The following is a 23,259-nucleotide window of genomic DNA, read 5'->3' on the forward strand; positions in this document are numbered from 1 at the left end:
GGCTGCCTGAACATAAATAAAGAGCTTTGCTCTGAGTTTCCTATAATATGCAAAGAGAGCACATTGTTTTCACACACATGCAGAAATGAATGGATTTTAACGTCCACATATTTTCAAAGTAAATGTGTTAAGTATGTATTAAAGGTAAGTTCTTACATGAATGTGTCTATTGAATATTTTAAAGAGAGTGCTTTTTTTTTTTTTTTTTTTTTTTTAGGGGGGTGAATTACAGCTCTAGAGTTGGATTGATTCATTTATAAGTTTGTAAATACGATTAAAGAAATTGTGCTTCTCTAGCCATTGGGGAAATAAACACTCCTCCACAATAAGCAGCTCAGCTCAGCATGAAGTGTGGGAGTGCATGAGCACTGGGTGGATGAGGTGTAAGGAGACAGAATCTCATTTCAGAAGCTAGGAAATACATTGTGATGGAAAGGTACCAGAGGTGTGAAAGAGGGACCTGTCAGAGCTCCCCTCCTGGGGCAGGGTGGGAAGGGGGTAACCCAGCCTGAGGCTGTCTTTGCTAGTTACCTTGTCCTTGTGGAGTCCCTATGGAGTCCCTAAAATATGCCTCCAACAATCTAGATTAAGAACCTTCCTTTTTTTTTTTTTAAATAGAAGCACAGTAATAGCATAAATAAATAAATAAATAAATAAATAATCTAGCAGTAACATTCTTGTCATTTCAAGCAGCATTTTCATTTGATGCTGTATACCTTCTGCCAATGAGCACCAAATGCTTAATTGTTTTTGCTTTTACTTACAAGGAAAAGAAAGTCAGCTGTGAGGTTGTCAGTATGCTATGGCTGCTGGCTTCATTTATTTAATAAATAGACTATCCCTTGGTTTTAATTTATTTTAACTAGATCTCCCTTTTGTTTATAAACATATACACCAGAACCTAGGAAAAAACCTATCTCCTGAAAAAGTGAACTTAAGTTTGGAGAGGTCTTGCTAAATCAATCTTGAAAATAATTAAAACTATACAGATGTGAACTCATATTATGGGGTACTACTCTGCTTATAACTACAAAGTAATAGCATAATATTCAAGGACATTTGGTAATGGCATTGTCTTAAATGAAAAGCAGTACACAGAGAAGAAGATGAACTATGTTAAAAAAGGAAACAGAAAAAAGATTGGAACATACAATGAAATATTAAGAGTTCTCATGGGAAAGTGTTTGATGGTGGTTTTCATTTAATTCTTTGTATTATTTTGTACTTATTATTCTTTGTTATCACACATTCAATTCATATGTTATCACATATTCAATTCATGAAAGACTTTCATTACAGCAAAATCATGAATTGTATTCTCATAACAAGTTTTATATAAAATATGTTCTGTTGTCAATAATGCCAAATTAGACTACCTTTCCTGAGTTCTTAGTTCATTAAATTAATTTCAGTTTATAGGAACTTCACTTTGCTGAAGTTAAAAACAAGTCCATATTCAAATTTCTCTATTGTCCACATAATGACTGTTTTCTTTTTTTTTTTTTTTTTTCTATCCATAACCCAATCAAGGGTCACACATTGCATTTAGTTGTTATAGCTCTTTAGTTGTGCATAATCTAGATCACATCTGGAGGTGTTTTTTTTGTTTGTTTGTTTTTGTTTTGTTTTGTAATCTTGTATAACATTGACATTTTTAACACTTGTGACAATTGTTTTGCAAAATATCTTTCAGTTTTAATTTTCTGATTATTTCCTCCTGATTAGATTCAGGTTACCATTTTTGTCAGGAATACTGTGCAGATTATAATATTGGCTCCTTCTCAATACATCATATCAGGAGCCTTATAAGTCAGGGTGTCCTATTATCATTGATGCAAAACTTGATTCCCTGGTCCAGATAGCATCTACTAGATTTCACCATTCTGAAGGTATGATTTCCTCTTTGAAATCCACAAGTAACTTATGGAGCAATACTTGGAGACTGTTTGAAAATTCTGTTCCACAACAGTATTATATGTAATAGTTTCAAAATTCATTGATGATTCTTGCTTGAATCAATTATTACTATTGTAATGTCATAATCTCATCAAACCTTTTATATTTATAGATTAGCATTCTTCTGCAAAGAAGAACTTTGTCTGTTTTACTCTGCTAAGAGTTTTTTAAAAATGCATCTATAGTGCTCGCTTTGGTAGCACATATATTACAATTGGAACGATACAGAGAAAATTAGCATGGACACTGCACAAGGATAATATGCAAATTTGTGAAGCAGTCCATATTTTTTTCACTATATAGGGGGTGAAATGTCTAACTATTACATTGTTTTGTACACTGAAACTAATGATGATAATAATAATAGTAATAATAATAAATGTATCTATATAAACTCATGGATTTTTTTTCAGTGTTCTATAAAACCAATCAAGTCATTATTCACACTCAGATTATGCCAAATTTGACCAGTGAACACCACGTTAAGCTGGCTCCTGCAACCTTTCCAAATCTCTATCTATTTTGGAGTGTTTCTTTACTTTCTGTCTAGCACGATCCAAACTTGTATTTTGCCTGTTCTACCCTTAGTCAGTTCTCTAAGAAGCCTGTTTTTGTTTGGTTGTTGTTTTGTTTGTTTTAGTGGAATAAAAAAAACACAGGATCTGGGCACTGGGTAGCTAATGGGGTTCTAGTTCCTGTGAATGGTCACTGTTAAGAAATGGATAGCTAGCTAGTTAGCTAGATCTAAAGATTTTTTTTTTTTTAATCAAGAGGCTATACTGATACCTCTAATACCGATTCCACTCTATAGCGTTGTTTCTCTCCTTTCCTATTCCATAATTCTGTCTCATTTTTCCCACAGTGAGAAAGGTTTCTTGTACTAACAATATGTTCCATCATTTACTTAATCTTAAAATATACACAGATAACATCAGAATTGTTATATTCCTACCATTACAAATATCAAAACTACTATATAGTGTTTTCTCTGCAGTTTTTGCTATTGTTTTGTCTTGTCTTTAGAATATGTCCAACCAAAGGTGTACCATCAGAAGCTTTGTTCAATACAGTATTAATTCTACTTTTGATTAAGCAAATTAATTATTTTGTATGATTATGTTATCAATATTCTAGTGTTACATTCCTTTGTTTTTCATGTTGGTGTTTGCTTCTGTTGCATCTTTTGATTTAACTGACTTTTAACTATGTAAATTATTTACATAGCTTGCAGTAAATTACGTAGATCCAAAGTAAAAACATATAGTTAAAAGAGTCTCACTCCTATCCTTTCCTTCCCACCCAATTCCCAACACTCTCTCTGTGTAAACATTTTCTTTAGTGTCTGTGTGTTCCTTTCTGTATTCTGATTTTATAAATTATATGCAAGATTATTTCTGTAATTTTTGAATGTTTAGTCTCATCAAATCATTTATGCTTAATAAGTTTTCAGAAATGCCTTAAAGGTGTCTTAGTCTTAGAAGATGATTTAATTTTGATTTTGTCATTTTGCCAATTTCTCAGTTCCTTTAGTTCTTAATCTGAAGAGCAGAAATGAGCATTTTAAGTATATTAAGTGGCGAAATAGTTTTAAATTGTTAAATTACTTAGCTTTTCATTTTTCAACCAAATTCACATAATTTTATAGTTGTGTTTAACTTTAAAATCTTATGGCAAGAGATTCTGCTCCCAAGATCCCTCAAGGTCCATCCATTCTCTTCAGAAAAGTCCTTTATTGCTGGATCAGGATTCTTTTATTTGTATATGACTAGACCCTCAATCAATGAGTATTATTTTGCTTCCCAGTAATGGAAGTAGTAAAAATGGAGTTGTATTAGAACTAATGTTTCATGGGAAACTAATGTCTGATTACAGCACACTATGAAGGAGGAAACTCTGGAATAGGAATCAGGACAGAGGAGCCATAGTTATGGTTCTTTCATTACATCTTAAGAGCTTGGGCAATTAATCTCTGGTCTACAATATGCGGATTTGTGAAATTTGAGAGTGGTGACTGATTAAATATATTGCAAATTGGAAATTTCACAATTCTTTGATACTCAGCCCTTCTCACGCAGACTTTCTCCTCATAATTCTGTTCTTAATGCTATCTAAACTTCCTCACTTACTCATATTTCCCAAATTCATAACCCCAACCCACTTTTTCACTAAAACTTTTCCCTTTGACTTCCTTACAAAGGCACAGAAATACTTATATTGTTGATACAAATGCTCATATCCCACAACAGTTTGTATGTTGCTTTTCAGCCTGTATCAACTGCATGCTGACTGTTATAGAATCAACTGATCTGGGTCAAGACCCGAGATTTGGTATTTCTGGTTTAATGTGTTGGTGTGTGTGTGTGTGCGCGCGTGTGTGTGTACACGTGCATGCACTCACACGCATATGTGCATGTGTGTACAAGTGTATGTTCACGAATGGGTATGTAATATCATGTGAACACCTTATAGCTTTTAAAGATGGTGTGGTAAAGAAGTCTCTTACTCTCCTTTAGGGCTAGGGGAATGTGTGCAACTTGACCTACAATTCTGGAGGAGTTAAACATTGCCATGAGTCTAATATGCTTCTTTCAAATATAATTGAGCTAGTAATAATTTTGCTCTCTAAGAGATCTATAGATCTATTAATGGAACTTTCCTTCTGTTCCAAGAAGCTTAGTGTTCATCTGGTCACTGGGTCAAAAGGATTCTCCTTTTTATGTATTCTATATCAAGCTTCATTTTGAGCAAAGGCCCATAAAGGGGAATTTTTCTGAACAATATTTCTTGGGTGGATGCATTTTACCATTTTACCAATTTTCAAAAGGCAGGTTTCTATAATTTTATCAAGAAAACTAGTAACAAAAGGAAATTTTTAGTAACTGGTCTATAACACTCTTTGAAAACCAGGAAACTGACTACACTGATATACATTTATCTTTCTTGACAGAAAATAAATGTGTAAATCCTATAATATAACTAAATTCAGCTCTGACAGTTTAATCAAATGCCTTTCTTTTTTACCCTTCACACATATTTTCAATACAGAAGAACCAAAAAGTGGGAAGATTTCAAATTTAGGGTGTTGTATTCTTTAAGTCTCCACTCTGTATACTTCTAAGGTCAAAAATATAAAATCTGGGATTTAACCATATGCCTGTTTGGGATCTCAAAAGTGACCTGATTTTCAGTACAACTAGATTTGTAGAAATCATACCTCTGTAAGGCTATTTTCTACTTTAAGTTAATTGTAATGTGTATGCAAAGTTTTGGATATACAAATACATATGTATGTATAACATATCTGTATATGTCTATATTGAGCAGTAGCTGTATGAAAGAGATATTTAATCCAGGAATATGGTTTCCTAGTAACAAGAATCACATATAAATTCTTTAAGGAGCTCCCTCTCTCCAGTCATATGTCTCCAGTGTGTTAGCAAGGCAGGAGCTTTTCAGAAGCAGCTTCACTTTCGGCACAGGACATCTCACAATCAAAATAAGGGTATAATTGTAGTGTACAAGAGGAGAGGACAAGTAGATATTTAGGCAGCAGATTTCTTTAGGTCAGATTTAACTAAAAAGAAGTCTTATACAAGGAGAGTACCGTGATAATCAGCAATATTACCAAAATGCTGCATGTTGTATAGGGATTAACGGACTGAAGTCTTACTTTCAGAATTAGAATTAAAAAAAAAAAATAGTTTAATTTCTAAGTGGTATTTCATAAATGGGACTTTATAGATAAAACATGGAACATTCAACTTTTAGTTTTTCCCAGAGGATAAACTAGACCAGTTTTAGGTTACACAGATAAAAGGCTATTTGCAAGTAATTTTTTAACTTGTCCTAAGGCCTGATATAAAACTTTGGAGGCTAAGAGAGACAGATTGTAGTCAAACATTTACTTTAAATATTGCACTTACTGATTTTTTCCTACCAAATTTTCTCTGCTCAAGTGCAAATGAATCATTTGTATTAAGCGTGAAGTTGATCAATATTTTTTTTTTAATTTTGCTATATTTATTGGGGTGACATTGGCTAATAAAATTATATATATCACAAGTGTGCATCATACATCATTTATACATTGCATTTGCATTGTGTGTTCACAACCTAGAGTCAGTTCTCCTTTCATCACTATATGTTATATTTGACCCCCTTTACTCTCCTCTACCACCCCCGCCCCCTTCACCCTCTGGTAACCACTGGTAACTACTAAACTGTTGTATGTGTCTATGATTTTGTTTTTGTTTGTTTGTTTTGTTCATTTGTTGCTTTCAGTTTTATATGCCACATCCAAGTGAAGTCACATGGTTCTTGACTTTATTTTTTCTGACTGATTTTGCTTAGTATGATAATCTCAAGATACATCCATGCTGTCAGAAATGGAATTATTTCACCTTTTCTTTATGACTGAGTAATATTCCATTGTACATATATGTACTACATCTTCTTTATAAAATCATCTATCGAAGGACACTTTGGTTGTTTTCCTGTCTTGATAACCATGATTAATGCTGTAATGAACATAGGGGTACATATATCTTTATGGATAAATGTTTTCAGATTTTTTGGGTAGATACCCAGAAGAGGGATTCCTGGGTCATATGGTAATTCTATTATTAATTTTTGAGGAACTTCCGTACTGTTTTCCATAGTGGCTGTACCAATATACATTCCCACCAGCAATGCATGAGAGTTCTCTTTTCTCCACAGCTTCTCCAACCCTTGTTATTACTTGTCTTATTGATGATAACCATTCTAACAGGTGTGAGGTGGTATCTCATTTTGGTTTTAATTTGCATTTCCCTAATAGCTAGTGAAGTTGAGCATTTTTTTCATGTATCTATTGGCTATTTGCATGTCTTCTTGGGAGAAGTGTCTGTTCAGGTCCTCTACCCATTTTTTAAATTGAATTGTTTGTTTTTTTCTTGTTGTTGAGTTGTATGAGCTCCTTATATATTTGGGATATTAGCCCCTTATCAGTGGTAGTGTTTGCAAATATCTTCTCCTATTTGGTTGATTGCCTCTTTGTTTTGTTGATGGTTTCTTTTGCTGAGCAGAAGCTTTTTAGTTTGATATAGTCCCATTCATTAATTTTTTATTTTACTTCCCTTGCCTTTGAGGTCAAATTCATAAAAATCCTTCCTGAACCCAAAGTCCATAAGTTTAGTACCTATGTTTTCTTCTATGCAATTTACTGTTTCAGGTGTGATGTTTAAGTCTTTGATCCATTTTTAATTGATTTTGATAAATGATGACAGATAGTATTCTAGTTTCACTCTTTTGCATGTGGGTTTCCAATTTTCCCAGCACTATTTATTGAACATTTCTTTTCTCCGTTGTATGTTTTTGGCTTCGTTATTGAAAACTATCTGTTATTGATAGATTATATTTATCTCTGGGTTCTTAATACTATGCCATTGGTCTGTGTGTCTGTTTTTTCTGCCAATACCATGCTTTTTTGATTATTGTCACTCTGTAGCATAAATTGAAGTCAGAGAGTATGACACCTCTAGACATTGTTTTTTTCTTAACTGCTTTGGCTATTTGGGGTCTTTTTTTTTTTAATTCCATCAAAACTGATGATTTTTTGTTCTTTTTCTTGAAAAAAATACCATTGAGATTTTGATGAGGATTGTATTAAATCTGTATATTGCTTTGGGTAATATTGCCATTTTAACTATGCATGAACATGGAATATCTTTTCATTTCTTTATGTTGCCTTCAATTGCTTTTAATAATGTCTTATAATTTTCAATGTATAGATCCTTCACATCTTTTGTTAAGTTTATTCCTAGGTATTTTATCCTTTTTTTTTGCAATTGCAATTGGAATTGTTCTTTACATTTCTTTTTTGAAATTCCATTATTGGTATCTAAAAATGCAATGATTTTTGTATATTGATTTTGTATCCTGCAACTTTACTGTATTTTTTTATTGTTTCTAATAGTTTTTTTTTTGTGTGTGTGTGTGTATGTGGTGTCTTTTAAGGTTTTCTATATGAAGAATTGTGTCATCTGCAAAAAGTGACAGTTTAACTTCTTCATTCCCAATTTATGTGCCTTTTATTTCTTTCTCTTGCTTGATTGCTCTGAGTAGGACGTCCAGTACTATGTTGAATAACAGCGGTGAGAGTGGGCATCATTGTCTTGTTCCTGATCTTAGAGGAAAAGCTTTCAGTTTTTATCATTAAATATGGAATTAGCTGAAGGTTTGTCATGTATAATCTTTATTATGTTGAGATACTTTCCTTTTATACCCATTTTATTAAGGGTTTTAATCATAAATTGATGTTGTATTTTGCTAAATGCTTTTTCTGCATCTATTGATATGATCATATGATAGTTATCCTTTATTTTGTTTGTGATATATCACATTGGTTGATTTACATATATTGAACCATCCTTGTGTCCCTGGATGAATCCCACTTGATCTTGATGTATAATCTTTTTAATGTATTGCTATATTTGATCTGCTAGTGGTTTTTTTTTTTGTTGCTTTTTTTTTTTTTTTTTTAAAGGAGTATTGCATCTGTATTCATCAGAGAAATTGGTCTGTAGTATTCTTTTTTGTTTTATCATTACCAGGTTTTGGTATCAGGATAATTTTGGCCTCACAAAAATGAGTTAGGAAGTATTGCCTCTTCTTCAATTTTTGGAAGAGTTTGAGGAGGACAGGTATTAAACTATCTTTGTATGTTTGGTAGAATTCAATAGTGAAGTTATCTTGTCCTGGACTTTTGTTTTTGGGAGGTTTTTGATGATTGTTTCAATTTCCTTAATCTGGAACAGTCTATTTGGATTTTCCAGTTCTTCATGATTCAGTAAAGGAAGATTATATGTTTCTAAGATCTTGTCCATTTCTTCTAGGTTGTTGAATTTCGTGGCCTATAGTCCTTTATAGTATTTTTGTATAAGCTTTTTTATTTCAGTGGTATCCATTATAACTTCTCCTCTTTCATTTCTTATTTTGTTTACTTGTGTCTTTTCTCTTTTTTTCTTAGTGAGTCTAGCCAGGGGTTTGTCAATGTTATTAATCCATTCAGCTCTTTGTTTCAATATTTTTTTTATTGTCTTTTTGTTCTCTATTTCATTTAATTCTGCTCTAATCTTTACTATTTCCTTCCCTCTGCTGACTTTAAGTTTCAATTGTTCTTTTTTTAGTTCTTTAAAATGTAATGTTAGGGTTTTTTTGTTTTTTTTTTTTTTTAAAGGATTATTGCATCTGTATTCATCAGAGAAATTGGTCTGTAGTATTCTTTTTTGTTTTATCATTACCAGGTTTTGGTATCAGGATAATTTTGGCCTCACAAAAATGAGTTAGGAAGTATTGCCTCTTCTTCAATTTTTGGAAGAGTTTGAGGAGGACAGGTATTAAACTATCTTTGTATGTTTGGTAGAATTCAATAATGAAGTTATCTTGTCCTGGACTTTTGTTTTTGGGAGGTTTTTGATGATTGTTTCAATTTCCTTAATCTGGAACAGTCTATTTGGATTTTCCAGTTCTTCATGATTCAGTAAAGGAAGATTATATGTTTCTAAGATCTTGTCCATTTCTTCTAGGTTGTTGAATTTCGTGGCCTATAGTCCTTTATAGTATTTTTGTATAAGCTTTTTTATTTCAGTGGTATCCATTATAACTTCTCCTCTTTCATTTCTTATTTTGTTTACTTGTGTCTTTTCTCTTTTTTTCTTAGTGAGTCTAGCCAGGGGTTTGTCAATGTTATTAATCCATTCAGCTCTTTGTTTCAATATTTTTTTTATTGTCTTTTTGTTCTCTATTTCATTTAATTCTGCTCTAATCTTTACTATTTCCTTCCCTCTGCTGACTTTAAGTTTCAATTGTTCTTTTTTTAGTTCTTTAAAATGTAATGTTAGGGTTTTTTTGTTTTTTTTTTCCAGATAGGTCTGTAATGATGTAAATTTCCTTCTTAATACTGCTTTCACAGTATCCCAGTAATTTTGATAAGATGTATTTTCATTTGTTTCTATGCATCTTTTTCATATCTCTTTTTATTTTTTTCTTTGTCCCAGTCATTCTGTTTAATTTCCATGTATTTATGGTTTTTCCCGCTTTCTTTTTGCAGCTGATTTCCAATTTCAAAGCATTGTGGTCAGAGAATGTGATTGGTATGATTTCAATCTTCTTAAATGTGCTGAGGCCCGTTTTGTGTCTCAACATATGATCTATCCTTGAGAATGTTCCGTGTGCACCAGAAAAGAATATGTAACCTGGTGTTCTAAGATGAAAGGGTGTGTAAATGTCAATTATGTCCATTTGGTCTAATGTGTCATTTAAGGCTGATATTTCCTTATTGATTTTTTGTTTGGATGTTCTATTCATAGCTATCAGTGGCGTGTTTAGCTCCCCTATTATAATTGTGTTTTGGTCAGTTTTTCCTTTTAGTTCTATTAGTAGTTGCTTTATATATTTTGCTGTTCCCTGATTAGGAGCTTATGTATTGATTAATAGTATGTTTTCTTATTGTATTTTCCCCTTTATCATTGTGAGAAGTCCATCGTTGTCTCTTGTTAGCTTTTTCATCCTGAAGATTGTTTCATCAGATATAAGTATGGCTACACCCACTTTTCTCTGGTGGCCATTTTCTTGAAGTATCATTTTCTACCCTTTAACTTTTAGTCTGTATTTGTCCTTGTAGTTGAGGTGTGTCTCTTGAAGGCAGCATATGATTGGATTTTGTTTTTTGATCCAATCTGCTACTCTGTGCCTTCTTATTGGTGAGTTCAGTCTATTTACATATAGGAGGATTATTGATATATGAGGATTTCCTATAGCCATTTTATCTTTTGTTTTCTGGTAGCTCGGTGTTTCCATTGTTTTTTTGCCTTTGTGTTTCTGTCTGTTATTTTAGTTTGGTGGTATTCTATATTTTTTGCCTCTGTTTTCTCTTTTTTTGTATTATGTGCCTCAATTCTGGATTTTTTCTTTCTTTCCTTTTTTTTTTTCTTTGAGTGGTTACCATTAAATTTATGTACAAAAAAGTTTCATATATATAGTAGTCCTTTTTTTTTAAATCATTCATCTCATTTCCATTCCCCTTTTTAAATCTAGACTTTCACTCCCTCACCTTTTATGTTTTTGTTGTCACAAATTCTCTGTTTATGCTGTAAGTTCTTTTCTGAGTTACAGTAGCAAATTTTTTTCTTCTCTATTTCTTTTTTTTTTTTTTTAATGTTATTATCTGCTTTACCCTTTATGTTATGTTTACGTGTATAGTGCTTTATTCTGTGTAGGGGGTTGTCGTTTCAACTTCTGTCAGTAATCTTGCTCGTAGTTTTGCATTCCTATGTCTTTTGTTTCAGGTAGAATAAACTCCTTCAGTATTTCCTGTAATGCAGACCTTGTTTTTGGAAAATTCCCTTAACTCTGTATATCTGGAGAGATCTTTATTGCCTCTTCATATCTAAAGGATAACTTTTCTGTGTACAGTATTCTTGGCTGGTAATTTCTCTCTTTCAGTAGTTTGTGTATTTGATTCCACTCCCTTCTAGTTTGTAGAGTTTCTGTTTAAAAAGTCTAATGACAATCTATTGGGCTTTCCTTTGTAGGTTGCTGTTTTCTTTTCCATGGCTGCCTTGAGTATTCTTTGTCATTAATTTTTAACAATTTCAGTATAATGTGCCTTGGAAAGGCCTTTTTGGATTGAGGTAATTCGGTGTTTTGTTTGCTTCTTGGATTCAAGAATCCTGTTCTTTCCATAAGTTTGGGAATTTCTCATTGACTATTTATTTGAATAATCTTCTGTGCCCTTCTTCCTCTCTTTTCCTTCTGGTGTACCCATTATCATTACGGTGCTGTTTTTGATAGAGTGAAATAGTTCCTGTAGAGTTTTTTTCATTTCTTTTAACTCTCAAGTTTTTCTCTTCTTCCATCTGTTCCATTTCTAGGTTTTTGTCTTCATTATCATGAATTCTTTCCTCCATCTGGTCAGCTGTATTTCCTAAGCTCTCTATTTTATTTTTCATCTATTTATTGAGTTCTTCAGCTCTGAGATTTCTATTTGTCTTTTTTGTTGTTGTTTTTTGTTTTTGTTTTTTAATTTTCAATCTCTTTGGCAATGTATTCATTTTGTTCATTGATTTTATTTCTGAATCCATTAAACTGCCTGAGTTTTCTTGCATCTTGTTGAATTTTTTCAGAACTTCAATCTTGAATTCTCTGCGATTTAAGTCACATATTTCCAGATATTTAAATCTATTTTCCGGAGATTTTTCATTTTCTTTTTGAGCTGCCTTGTTACCTTGGTTATTTATGGTAGTTGATGGATTATTTCTCTTCCTAGGCATCTATCAGAATGAATTCTGCAGCAGGTTGATATGAAGAGGTCTTTCTTTTGTTTTCCAGTAGCTGGCATTCGAGTGTTTTCTTTTCTCTAGCCCTGTTCCTGCTTCTTGCAGTAGAAAATTTCCTGGCAAGGTGGGCGTCTCTTCCATAATAAGGTTATTTCAGTCTCAAGGCACCACCCTTGTAGGAGGATGTGCTGAGTGATGGGGTTCTGAGCCTCTAAAATCCTAGTACTGTCCCTGAAGCCAGATACAGAGCTGTGTGTCTCAGCATCCCTGGGTACCCCCACTGGGATCAGCTGCTAAAGGTGAGAGCAAGGTACATTGTGAGAGGCAGCTGGTATATTTTTGCCTGTGCTCTCCTCTGAGTAATGGCAACTGCCAGACCCCAGCTGCCTCATCCCTATATGTCCTCTACAATTAGCTGCAGTGTGTGTCTGCTGCTCAGGAACAGTCTCTTCAGTTCTCAGGGCTGTAGATGGTCTGCTTTTTTAACCCAGCACTCCTACAGTTTCTTCTGGGTCCCATTACTAGCACTGGGAGAGTACAGGGGAGGTGAACTCTGGGAGGGTTGGGGGAGGCAGCCAGGCTCTGTGGCTTTGTTTTCTGTCTGGCAGTAAGGGCTTTTAGACCACAGTAGTCACACTTCTGTATTTAGTCTTTGCCCAAGGTCACTTCCCCGATAGCTGTGTTCAGCCATATTATAGGCTGATCACTCAGGCAAGGATGCTTGGGGCCACAGAGCATGCACTTGCAGTCTCAATTCTCTCCTCTCCTCGGACCAGGACCACATTGAGCCCCAGGCTGCAACTGCAGCCCCCATCACTGCCGTTCTCTTTTCCCTCATCCCTCTTCGTCCTGATTTGCCCACCTTCAGATGTTTCTATGCAGGGATATCTCAGACATGTTTGTGTGCTGTTCAGGGAATCCTTTGTTGTATTATTGCTGTTCAACTCTTGTAACTTCAAGGAGAGAGGTCAAGGGGGACCTCTCATGCTGCTATGTTTCTGGCATCTCATTGTGATTAATATTTAAAAATATAAACACACATATTAATGAAAGAAAACAACGAGCCACAAATTATCTTTTTAATAATTCCAAGCATGAAATGCTGAAGCAATTAGTAGTTAGGATACCCAAATTCTATTCTGAACTATGTCAATCTGTGTGACCTCTATATACTGCTTAACTTTTTCTGAAAATATATTTTTTTATTCTTATCAAAGTAACCAATCTTCAACTTGAAGTTATAATCAAGTACCATGTTTTATTCTGTGCTATATCAAGGGCAACACAAAGTATTTGGCTTGTACCAAGAAGGGCATTGAGATCAAAAATGAAATTAGATGGGACCCAATTGAGTAGACTGCTATTCATTACTGGAAATAAATTTTAACCAATAGGCAGAATATTTTTGTCCAGTACCTGGCTTTATCATCTGCTCTCTGTGTTATATTTGGGAAATCACTATACTCCTTTTAAGATTCTAACTTTGTAATCTATAAAATGAAGTTCTTATCATGCTACCTCAGAGGGTGGTTAATAATATTAAACCAGGTAAATTTTGTTTGCAAACTATGGAGTACTTTTTGAATGTGAGATGGCCTTAGGGATAATTACTTATGTCAAATAAGTCTATAGATCCTTTCCCAAGACATTTAGTGATACCTAAACAAATTATTCTAGACAATTATAGAGCTAAAATGTAAGACTAGTATAAATAGACATTAGAGAGCATGTTAGCAACTTTAGTAACTACTTGAATAAAGAGGATTTCAGCTACCTGATTGCCATCTTTCAAGTATCTATTTTTGTAAATTTTAGTATGCTCATTGCATAAAGACTAATATACTTTAAAATAATGATGTGTCTAATTTCTGAGACTCTTATTCATCTGTTGTGCCAACATTCACCTAATTAAGAGGTCATTTGCATGTAAATGAATTTAATTTTAGTAAAATATTTTAAAATCTCTTAGTTCATTAATGATGCAAAAGCCAAGCAAATAAAAGTAATGGAAGCTCTTAGCTTCTGGCAATGATAGAAATCTATAATGGACTAACTGATCTGCTAATAATGATAAACTATGTACAAAATATAAATACTTAAAATAACTTGAGAGTAACAAAAACAAGCACAAACTGGAGGAGGTTCAACACTGGAAGAATAGACAATTCTGAATAAGATCACCATTTATTTGGTTTTCCACTCCAAATGATATGCCTGTTACAAAACTGACGAAAAAAAGCTACTGTCTTATTGGTTTAAGAAGTCAGACAATAGGATTCATGGATCTAGGAGTAGATAGGATATGAGGGGGAAGAATCCCAGAAATAAAAAACAACAACCCACTGACACTCCACATATTAACCCCCATCAAATCATTAACCTCTAAATTGTACATGCATAGACTAAGATCCCTATGAACTCATTTGGGGAAAACAACATCTGGAAGGCTAAAAGAGTTACACTGACATATTAGTAATTTCAAACTGCAGGGGAGACAGGAAAAAGAGTGTGAATTTCACCATTTTGAATAAATTGGCAAACATCCCAGGGTTCCCATTGAAACAACATCAGGACCACACCTTACCAGTAAAGACTACATTGAAAGACTAAGGGATTTGCCCTAAGACTCAAGAAAGACACAAAATTGACCACTCTAAGAAAGAATAAAATTAATCTTCTCAAAGATCAAGTAAACTGCTTTTAATTTAACTGCATACTTGTACAAAACACTTTTAAGAAGCCAATAACAGACTCCAGATTCTCTAAGATACTGCTAAACTAAATTACTAAAAGAATTCTAAATATGTGAAGAAATAGGAAACAATTTACTAAAAACAAACCCATGTATCACCCAGATACTGGAATTAACAGTTAGGACCTTCACATAAATGAAAGGAATTATAGAAAAATGGGGTAGAATTGGTGAAGCGATGGAAAATTTCAGAAGAGTTATCAAACTGTAAAAAAGAAACAAATGGAAAGTGTAAAAGTGAAAAAACACAGTTACTGACACCAAAATTCATTGCATATGTTTAACAACAGATTGCGCAAAAGAGAAGTGTGGCATCCACAACGAGGGTTGTGGGGAGCGAGGAGGGTGATGCAGGATTAAGAAAAGACAGTAGCCATGAGTAAAGTGCAAGCAGAGCCAAGGGACTCCAGCGTCAAGGATTGGGCCCTGAATGGGGCCAAGCATAGATTTTATTAGTTAGGTGGGGAAGTAAAGGAGATAAAGCTTGTCAATCTCAAGATCTGTGAATTCCACACACTATAATAGGAAACTGATTCAAGCCAATCACCCTTGCCTGCAGGCAGCAGAACCATAAGTCTCAGGATGTATGTACTTCTCCAAGGGACAAAACCTTTATGCATATGAATAGATGGCGAGCACATCATTGAATCTCTTCCCTTGCAGGTTGTGGGAAGGAATGCAGCCACAGAGGCAGAGGCTCTCCTTAACCGGGGGAATGTGGGGGGCTGTGCCCACCTCTAGGAACCCCGTGGATTCTCCTGTTGGTCCCCACGTGGCTGCGCCTAGCTTGAGTTGCCCCCCCCACCCCACACCCCATGCCCACCCGGGGAATCTTGCTGACCAGCCATCTTTCTGGGGCCAAACAGGAAGACATAAGGTGCTAGCACAAAGGTGAAGCAATGTCCCTGAAAGGATCCATCTCACAGACTCTCCTTGCTTTAGGGGCAAGTACAAGGAGACAGACAAGTCGGCTGCTGCATGGCAACAGAGAAGAAAGTATCATCAAACATGAAGAAAACAAGTCAACAAATTGTTCAAACTTAAGTACCGAGAGAAATTTGAATATAATTTCAACAGCCAATATGACACTATCAAATGGTATAATATAGATCTAATTAGAGTCTCATAAGGAAAAGAAAGATGTAGGAAAATAAAATGTTTGAAAAAATATTGAATGAAAAATGTTCCAAATTTGATCAAAAGGAGAATCCCAGACATGCAAGACACTCTGAATTCAAAACAGGATAAATAAAGAGGAAAATGCACCTAGGCACATTATAGTCAAACTGCTGATAACCAGAGAAAAATTCTAAAAGCAGCCAGAGGAAAAAGAGAAATTATATTTAGTGAATCTGTAACAAGAATATCCCTTACTTTTCTTTAGAGAAACAGTATAAATCAAAAAACAGTAGAAAATTCTCTAAAAATTCTGACAAAAAGAACTACATCTAGGAAAAATGTAGTTTAAAATTTAAGGCAACCCACACCCACACACACATTTCCAGATAAACAAAAGTCATAGAAATGTCACATCATATGTATACTGAAGTATTGCTAAATAAAGTTCTCAGGCTTAAGGTAAATGACTCCAGATGGAAATTGTTATATATAGGAAGGAATGATGAACATTAGAAATGGTAACTATGTAGATAAATAAAATATATTTTTATATATTAGGTTGGTGCAAAAGTAATTGCTGTTTACAGGGTTAAAAATAATTGAAAAAAACGTGATTATATTTACACCAACCTAATATTTTCTTAAATTCTTTAAAAGTGTATTGATTATTTAATCACAAATATCAATATATATGTGGTGTTTAGAACATATGTAGAAGTAAAATTTATGACAAAATACCACAAAGAATAGGAGAGCTATAAATGGAATTTTACTGTTAAAAAAGTGTCTTAAATTATATTATGTTTGCAGTGATTTAATATTTGTGGTATGTTATAATTAATAAAGCATGCATGTTATAATCCTTAGAGCAATCTGGAGGAAGGTTATCAAGAGTGACACATTTTCTTGCCCCAAATTGGGTCATGTTTTTCATAATTATTAGTAGGCATAATAATTCTGGGTTGTATCCTGGGCATGAAATATTATATATCATAGACATTCTTGATCCCTCTCTATTCTCTTTAGAGTATTGATTTTTTAAAAACCACTCATTTTAATAATTAACTAGATTGGGTTGAAATTCCAAGCTCTGCCTTCTCTAACGTGGATGAAAGCTAAAATCCATGTGCAGTTCTTTTTGTTATAGCTGGGCTGATTGCAGTCTGTCTTATCCACGTGTCATTCAGGGTCCAGCCATATATCTGATCAGAGGTTATATACATACACCTGGAGCTGTTGCTTCTATAATCTTGCCTCAGCTGTTGTCATCGTCCATATCCTTACCCTCTATTCCCTTGAATGATTAAGACTGAAGATTTTTTTTTTAATCAAAGTTCAATTGCTTTCTGTGTATCAAGTCCACTATTCCTTCAGGAGTAAAGCTGTGAAAAACAGGAAGTTCAACCAGTGGGGTCCTTTTTTCCAAGTGTCTACTCCTCTCCAGTTTCTATCTGCTTATAATAACTTAGCGCCTTCAGGCAGGGCTTTTTTTTTTTTTTTTTTTTTTTTAAATGTAGAATCTATTATCCTTTGGAGAAATGATTCAATAGAAACTATTCAGCAATTACCAGACTAGCAACCTGCAGGTTTGATTTTAAGCTTTGCTAGAGCAAGTCTGTTTTCTTCTGTTTTTCACTTTTTTTTTGTTTTTTTGTTTCAGATGTACAAAACAATGTAATAGGCATTTACACCCCTCCCAAAGTGATAACCCCCTCCCCCAATCTACTACCCCTCTGAAATCGTATAGAGCTGTTACAATTCCTTTGACTCTAGAGCAAGTCTGTTTTATTTTTGCCTTTGTCTTAGGGAGAATATCTTGGTTCATAGACATAATCTTTCTTTAACTCCTTTTCAGGGTTTCAAGCCTGAGTTGCTTATCAAGCCAATCTACCTTGCTAGGATATCAACTGTCTTCCCTAAGTGGCAAACAGGTGAAATCCCTACCTTGGCTTTTTGTCAGCTCTGATTCTCTGTATTCACCTGTGTTTCCAGTTTGGGGGCAGCAATTTACACAGTAACCTTAATTCTCAGATTCTAAGAGCTGTTTCTTTTCAAATTTTTTTTTTCATGTTGTGAGCATGGGAATGACAGCTTCCTCTTTACATATCAGCGTAGAAAACATTGTTTGTTTGTTTGTTTTTAAATTAAGGAAGATAAATAATGATCTGGAAGCCACACACCCATATATATCCATAGGAGTGTAGCTCCATTTCTGACCTTGAAAGTCTTTTATGAGAAACTAAAATACCCCAATATTGCTTTCTGACTGCCTGACTCAGTATAAGGAAAAGTGGGGAAGTTAGAGAACTCAGAGGAATGGATACTAAATGAATCTTTGTACCACCGCTAAAACATTAGCTTTCTCATCTGGCAAGCATTAAACGCGAGTCAATTCACGATTGAATTCTGTGACAAGTGTCTGAAGTGCCAATATTCCACATAATTAATTAGAAAGATCCACATACTTTAGATACCAGATATGCAGGTGGTAGAATTGGCACTCGGTTGAGAAAAATGTCAAAGTATAGCTTGTATTTTTGTCTATATGTATAGACAGGGCGGCGATATATACCTATCAGAAAAAGTATGATCCAGTCAATTCTCAAGTTCTTATTTATTATGGCAGGTGAGCATGCAGCCAATTTATCCACTATCCATCATGTACTCGTATATAGAAACAACTTTCAAATCGAAAGGCATACAGACAAACTTTGATTCTACTGAAATAGTTTATAAAATAATTTAGTTTCCTCAGGGTGTCTAAACCAGCCAATGTACCAGAGTACCAGTGGAATTCTTTAAATTACTCATATCTTCCCTGAACTCTAGGGGAACAAATCAGAATTTTTTAGTGTACCATATTGATGAACTTATTTGTGCCACTATTTCTCCAAAAATGGAAGCTCCTTTTTAAAGTCATAACTACATCATGATTCTGAGCACTGGTAAAAAACATAGATAAGAGTAAAAACAATTCTCACTTCTGTGGGGCATACTTCAGAAAATTCTTACACGTAGCTTTTGTGATGCCTTACCTCATTTAATTCTGACAGCAACCGTTGATGGTAGGTATTATTTTCCTCACATTAAAATGAAAAAAAACAAATGCTATCAGGATGAATCAATTGCCATTTTAAACTTAGCATCTGAATAGTTTCTTTCTATGGAAGGAAAGGTTAAAAGATGGTAAATGATGTAAAAAGTTTCATATTTTCTTGGCCAGTTTTCAGGTAAGATGGAATTAGAATATAGCCATGATCAAAGGAGAACAATAGAAACTAAAATTTGTTTGACCTTCACACTTGAAATATAAGCATCTCCATCGATGCAGTATGCATATTGGTTCAAAGTGCAACTTTAACCCTAGACTGACTATTTTTGAATTCTGGTCTGACTATACTTGATTCATGACTTTGGTCAGATTACTTAACCACTGGAAGTCTCTATTTTCTTATTTGTCAAGTAAAGTAAATACATGTATATTTTCATATTTGTCAAATAGAGCTAATAGAGTTAAGGTGAAAATTGATGTATATAAGGTGCTGTATACATGCCAAAAATTGATAGTTTATTAATATTATTGATATAGAATCCTGGTAAGGAATACATTCTTTATTCTTCAAGTTTAATAAATGTACTATTTATATACTTTTAACTTCATTTTATTCGTTATTCAATAGGTATTGAAAATTACAGGGAAGTTAGACAAAGAATAGTTTATATCATTTCTCTAGTTGCTCTTATAGCATTGCATCTTTACTATGAAAGAAAGAAAAATCAAAATTGTTATATTTGTTATTCAATGCTTTTTATCTCAAGCATTCAACACTACCCTGCATTTAGAAAAAAGCTACAGAGTAGTATAGATTAGGATGATGTCATAAAGTTAATTTATTTTCTAATTTTTTCAACCAAATCATGTGGTTGCCTTAATTTTGTATATGCGCACAATTCAATTTCTATTGTAAGCATTTGATCTTCAAATTAAAGAAAACATACTTAATTTCTGAAACATTTATTACCTTCACATGTTTACTAAGTCTGTCTTTTAAAAGCTTAAAAAATATTTATCTCAGCTAAATAATTAAATCACTGTACAAGCATTGCTAAATTACTAAGCGATAAATTGAGAAAATTTCTCAAAATGTTAACTCTGACTCATTCATTTTACTTGTATTGCAAGGAGATTCCTTTTTCTTATTTCATACTGTAATATAGACAAATCATAATATGCTTTAAAACACAAACTCTATACTAAATATAGCAAATAACAAAAACTAAAACAATATTTCTTTTAGACTCTGAATCAAAACTTTAAATTTGATGAACACATTTTTATGTAAAGGATGAAGTTCAAATGTGGTTTAGTGAAATGGATCCTGCATTAAACTTTAACACCTTAAATATTTCTTAGACCAATTTGAAAAATAACTTTAGTTTAAAATCAATAGTTACCTTATAGTTCTCTGTGTAATCAATAAACAGCATTTTCTAATACAATTTTAATGTAACAGATGAGATTTTAAACTATTTAATTAAATTGCATTATATATTCAGTCTTAACTTGCTTCTTTAGCCACAATTAGATAAGTACCTTGCATTAAATTTATTGTTACCTTATGCTTCACAGCATAATCAATAAATATGTCTTCTAGTATTAGTTTTCAAAAATAAACTTTATTATGAGAGTGATTGTTTATAAGCTTTGAATTTAGATTGTCATTTAAATTTAATTACTACATTTCTTATTTGTTATTCATGTAGCTAAATCAAGTTAAAAAGAGATGTGATCAAAATGCATTGCTGGTACCATAGAGATAAAAAAAGAAAATGAAAACCTAGAGAAATATGTGGTATTTATTACAACAGACTTAGTATAAATTAGAAGAGTCCTTTCTTCTCCAATTCATTAAACAAAATAATACATGTAGTAATCAAACACTTCTGGCAACAGCAAACATATATCAGCATCTACTCTCCATAAAACACAATACTAAACACTACCTAGCAATCTAACTAAGAAAAGGAGACACATATGTGTCTTGGATTAAAAAAAAAAAAAAAAAAAAAAAACTTACCTACTGAAGAGCAATGGAATAAAAGGTAAAAAATGTTGTATGAAGAGGTATTGTGGAAGAATTTGAAAGAAGAAGTTAACATTTATTGAATGCTTAAAATTATTCAGGCACAATGCTGAGTCCTTGAATTTGTAAAGCACATCTTCAATTCATTGCTATGGAAGCTGAGGTACAGATAACTGATAGTGTACCAAGGCGTAACATCTGGAGGCAGATGTCTATCATTCTTTCATTTTGCGATGTTCATTTTGTCACTCAGCTAAAATGATGCTTACTTTCTCTTCTCCACTGTACAGTTCTTATAATTCCTTTTGCAACTAATAGCCAATATTTGGGGATACTGTTTAAGACAATGCAAATATGTTACATCTCATAAAAATTTGCTTCTAGATTTGACATCCATTGATGATTCTTGTCTGAACTAATCTTCCCTGTGATTACATGGTTTATATAGTTAACTGTATGTGTCTACAAAATGATGATTTCACAACCTCAGCATTTTTTCTACACTGGCCAATTAGCTCTTCTACAATGAACTTTTCCCTGTAGAGCCATACCACCAAGCAATATGGCAGATTTAGTAGTGGTATGGGTAGACTCGTATGATAGTGGTAAAAAAAAGAATGGGTAAATAAAAAAGTAAATTAGTGAAGAATAAGTAGAAGAACAAAGGATCAAGATGTAGTGAGCCCTAATAAATATTTATAATTAAAAATAAACAGGATATAGGAGACCTTAAAAATAGGATATGCTATCAATGATTAGAAGAGAATCAAGTAGTGATCACAGAGTTCACAGCACAAGGGAGGTTCACAAAGGAGAGTCTGTCAACAAAATAAATACAGTCCAAATAAGAAATGTATTAGAGGTAGCAATAAATGCAGTATTGGAATTTTAAAGTGAGCATTTTTCAGAAGAGTAGGCTCAGATATAAAATTGCAGAGGTAATCATTGATAAAGGAAGGAATAAAAATGGAATACTGACATGTTTGCAGTGAAATAAAAGATAACGTTGGTGATGAGGGGCAAGTGTGGAGGGCCAAATAAATTCATTAATTTGTTGTTTCATAAGAGAGGAAAAAAATACCATGTATTAAAGTAAGAGACGGAGAGGCTCAAAACAAAAACAGTGCAGAGTGTGCTATAGACACAAAGTCCTCAGGTGTCTGGAAATGATGGGATCATAGGCAACTGATTATGGATTATGTGGAATGCTACACCTTCCCCTACAAATATTTTGTTCAGAAAATGTGAAATTAGGTTAAGGGAAATAGATCCAAGAGTCTCCATCCTTTCAACTAAGCCAAAGGTGAGCTCATCCACAAATAGAGTCTGTGTGAAGTCAGTGAGCCTGGAACTTAGGCAAAGAATATAATTACTTTGGAGGCCGCCAGAGGACTGCTGCTGAAGTAGTCTCTGCGAAGTGTGAAATCTGCGTGGTTATCTATCTTGCCCTGGGATTACTTTGTGATTCAGGACAAGAAGAGAGAAAGCAAGAATGAGATTAAAAGGCCAAGGATTTAGAAAAAAAAAAAAAATATGGCAAAAAGAAGAATAAAATAGATGAATACAAAGTTCAGGCTGCTGTACAAGTTTCAATTATCTGAGAATGAGGAATCAGGAAACTCAGATCATTGGAGCTATAAGGCAATTCCTTACTATTAATATGGTTATGTGTGCAGATAACCTTTCACATTTATAGCGTGTTTAGCTGTGTAAGTATATGTGGTCATATAATAATGGAAAGAGGTAAGATGAACTGACTACTACATACTCAGAGCGAAGGTTACTTTTAAGAATGGACAGTTGTGTCAGTGATTTTCATGGCCATCCCACCTCATCTTCACTTTCCTCCCTACTCTTTGCCAATCTTTCGTTTATCTCCCATTCAGAAGAATGGAAGGAAGACCTTCGCTGCCAATTGGAGGCTATAGATTGGGACAGTGTACATAAATTTTTCACAGAAACTCTCCTGCATTACAACAGGAATAATGAAGCTGAAATGGTAAACATGCTATCTACTGCTGGGAGCTAGAGT

General features: G+C 33.6%; 1 non-coding gene and 1 pseudogene across 1 annotated transcript; both read left to right on the forward strand.

Moving 5' to 3' along the window:
• Positions 1-23,259, forward strand: part of LOC109445251 (4-hydroxybenzoate polyprenyltransferase, mitochondrial) — a 146,867-nt pseudogene that overhangs the window by 39,086 nt on the left and 84,522 nt on the right.
• LOC141568178 (U6 spliceosomal RNA) lies at positions 2,141-2,247 on the forward strand. Its single transcript, XR_012491224.1, has one exon. It is a non-coding gene; the product is annotated as a U6 spliceosomal RNA (small nuclear RNA).

The sequence above is a fragment of the Rhinolophus sinicus genome, linkage group LG01 (assembly GCF_036562045.2).
Source record: "Rhinolophus sinicus isolate RSC01 linkage group LG01, ASM3656204v1, whole genome shotgun sequence".
NCBI classification, from domain to species: Eukaryota; Metazoa; Chordata; class Mammalia; order Chiroptera; family Rhinolophidae; genus Rhinolophus; species Rhinolophus sinicus.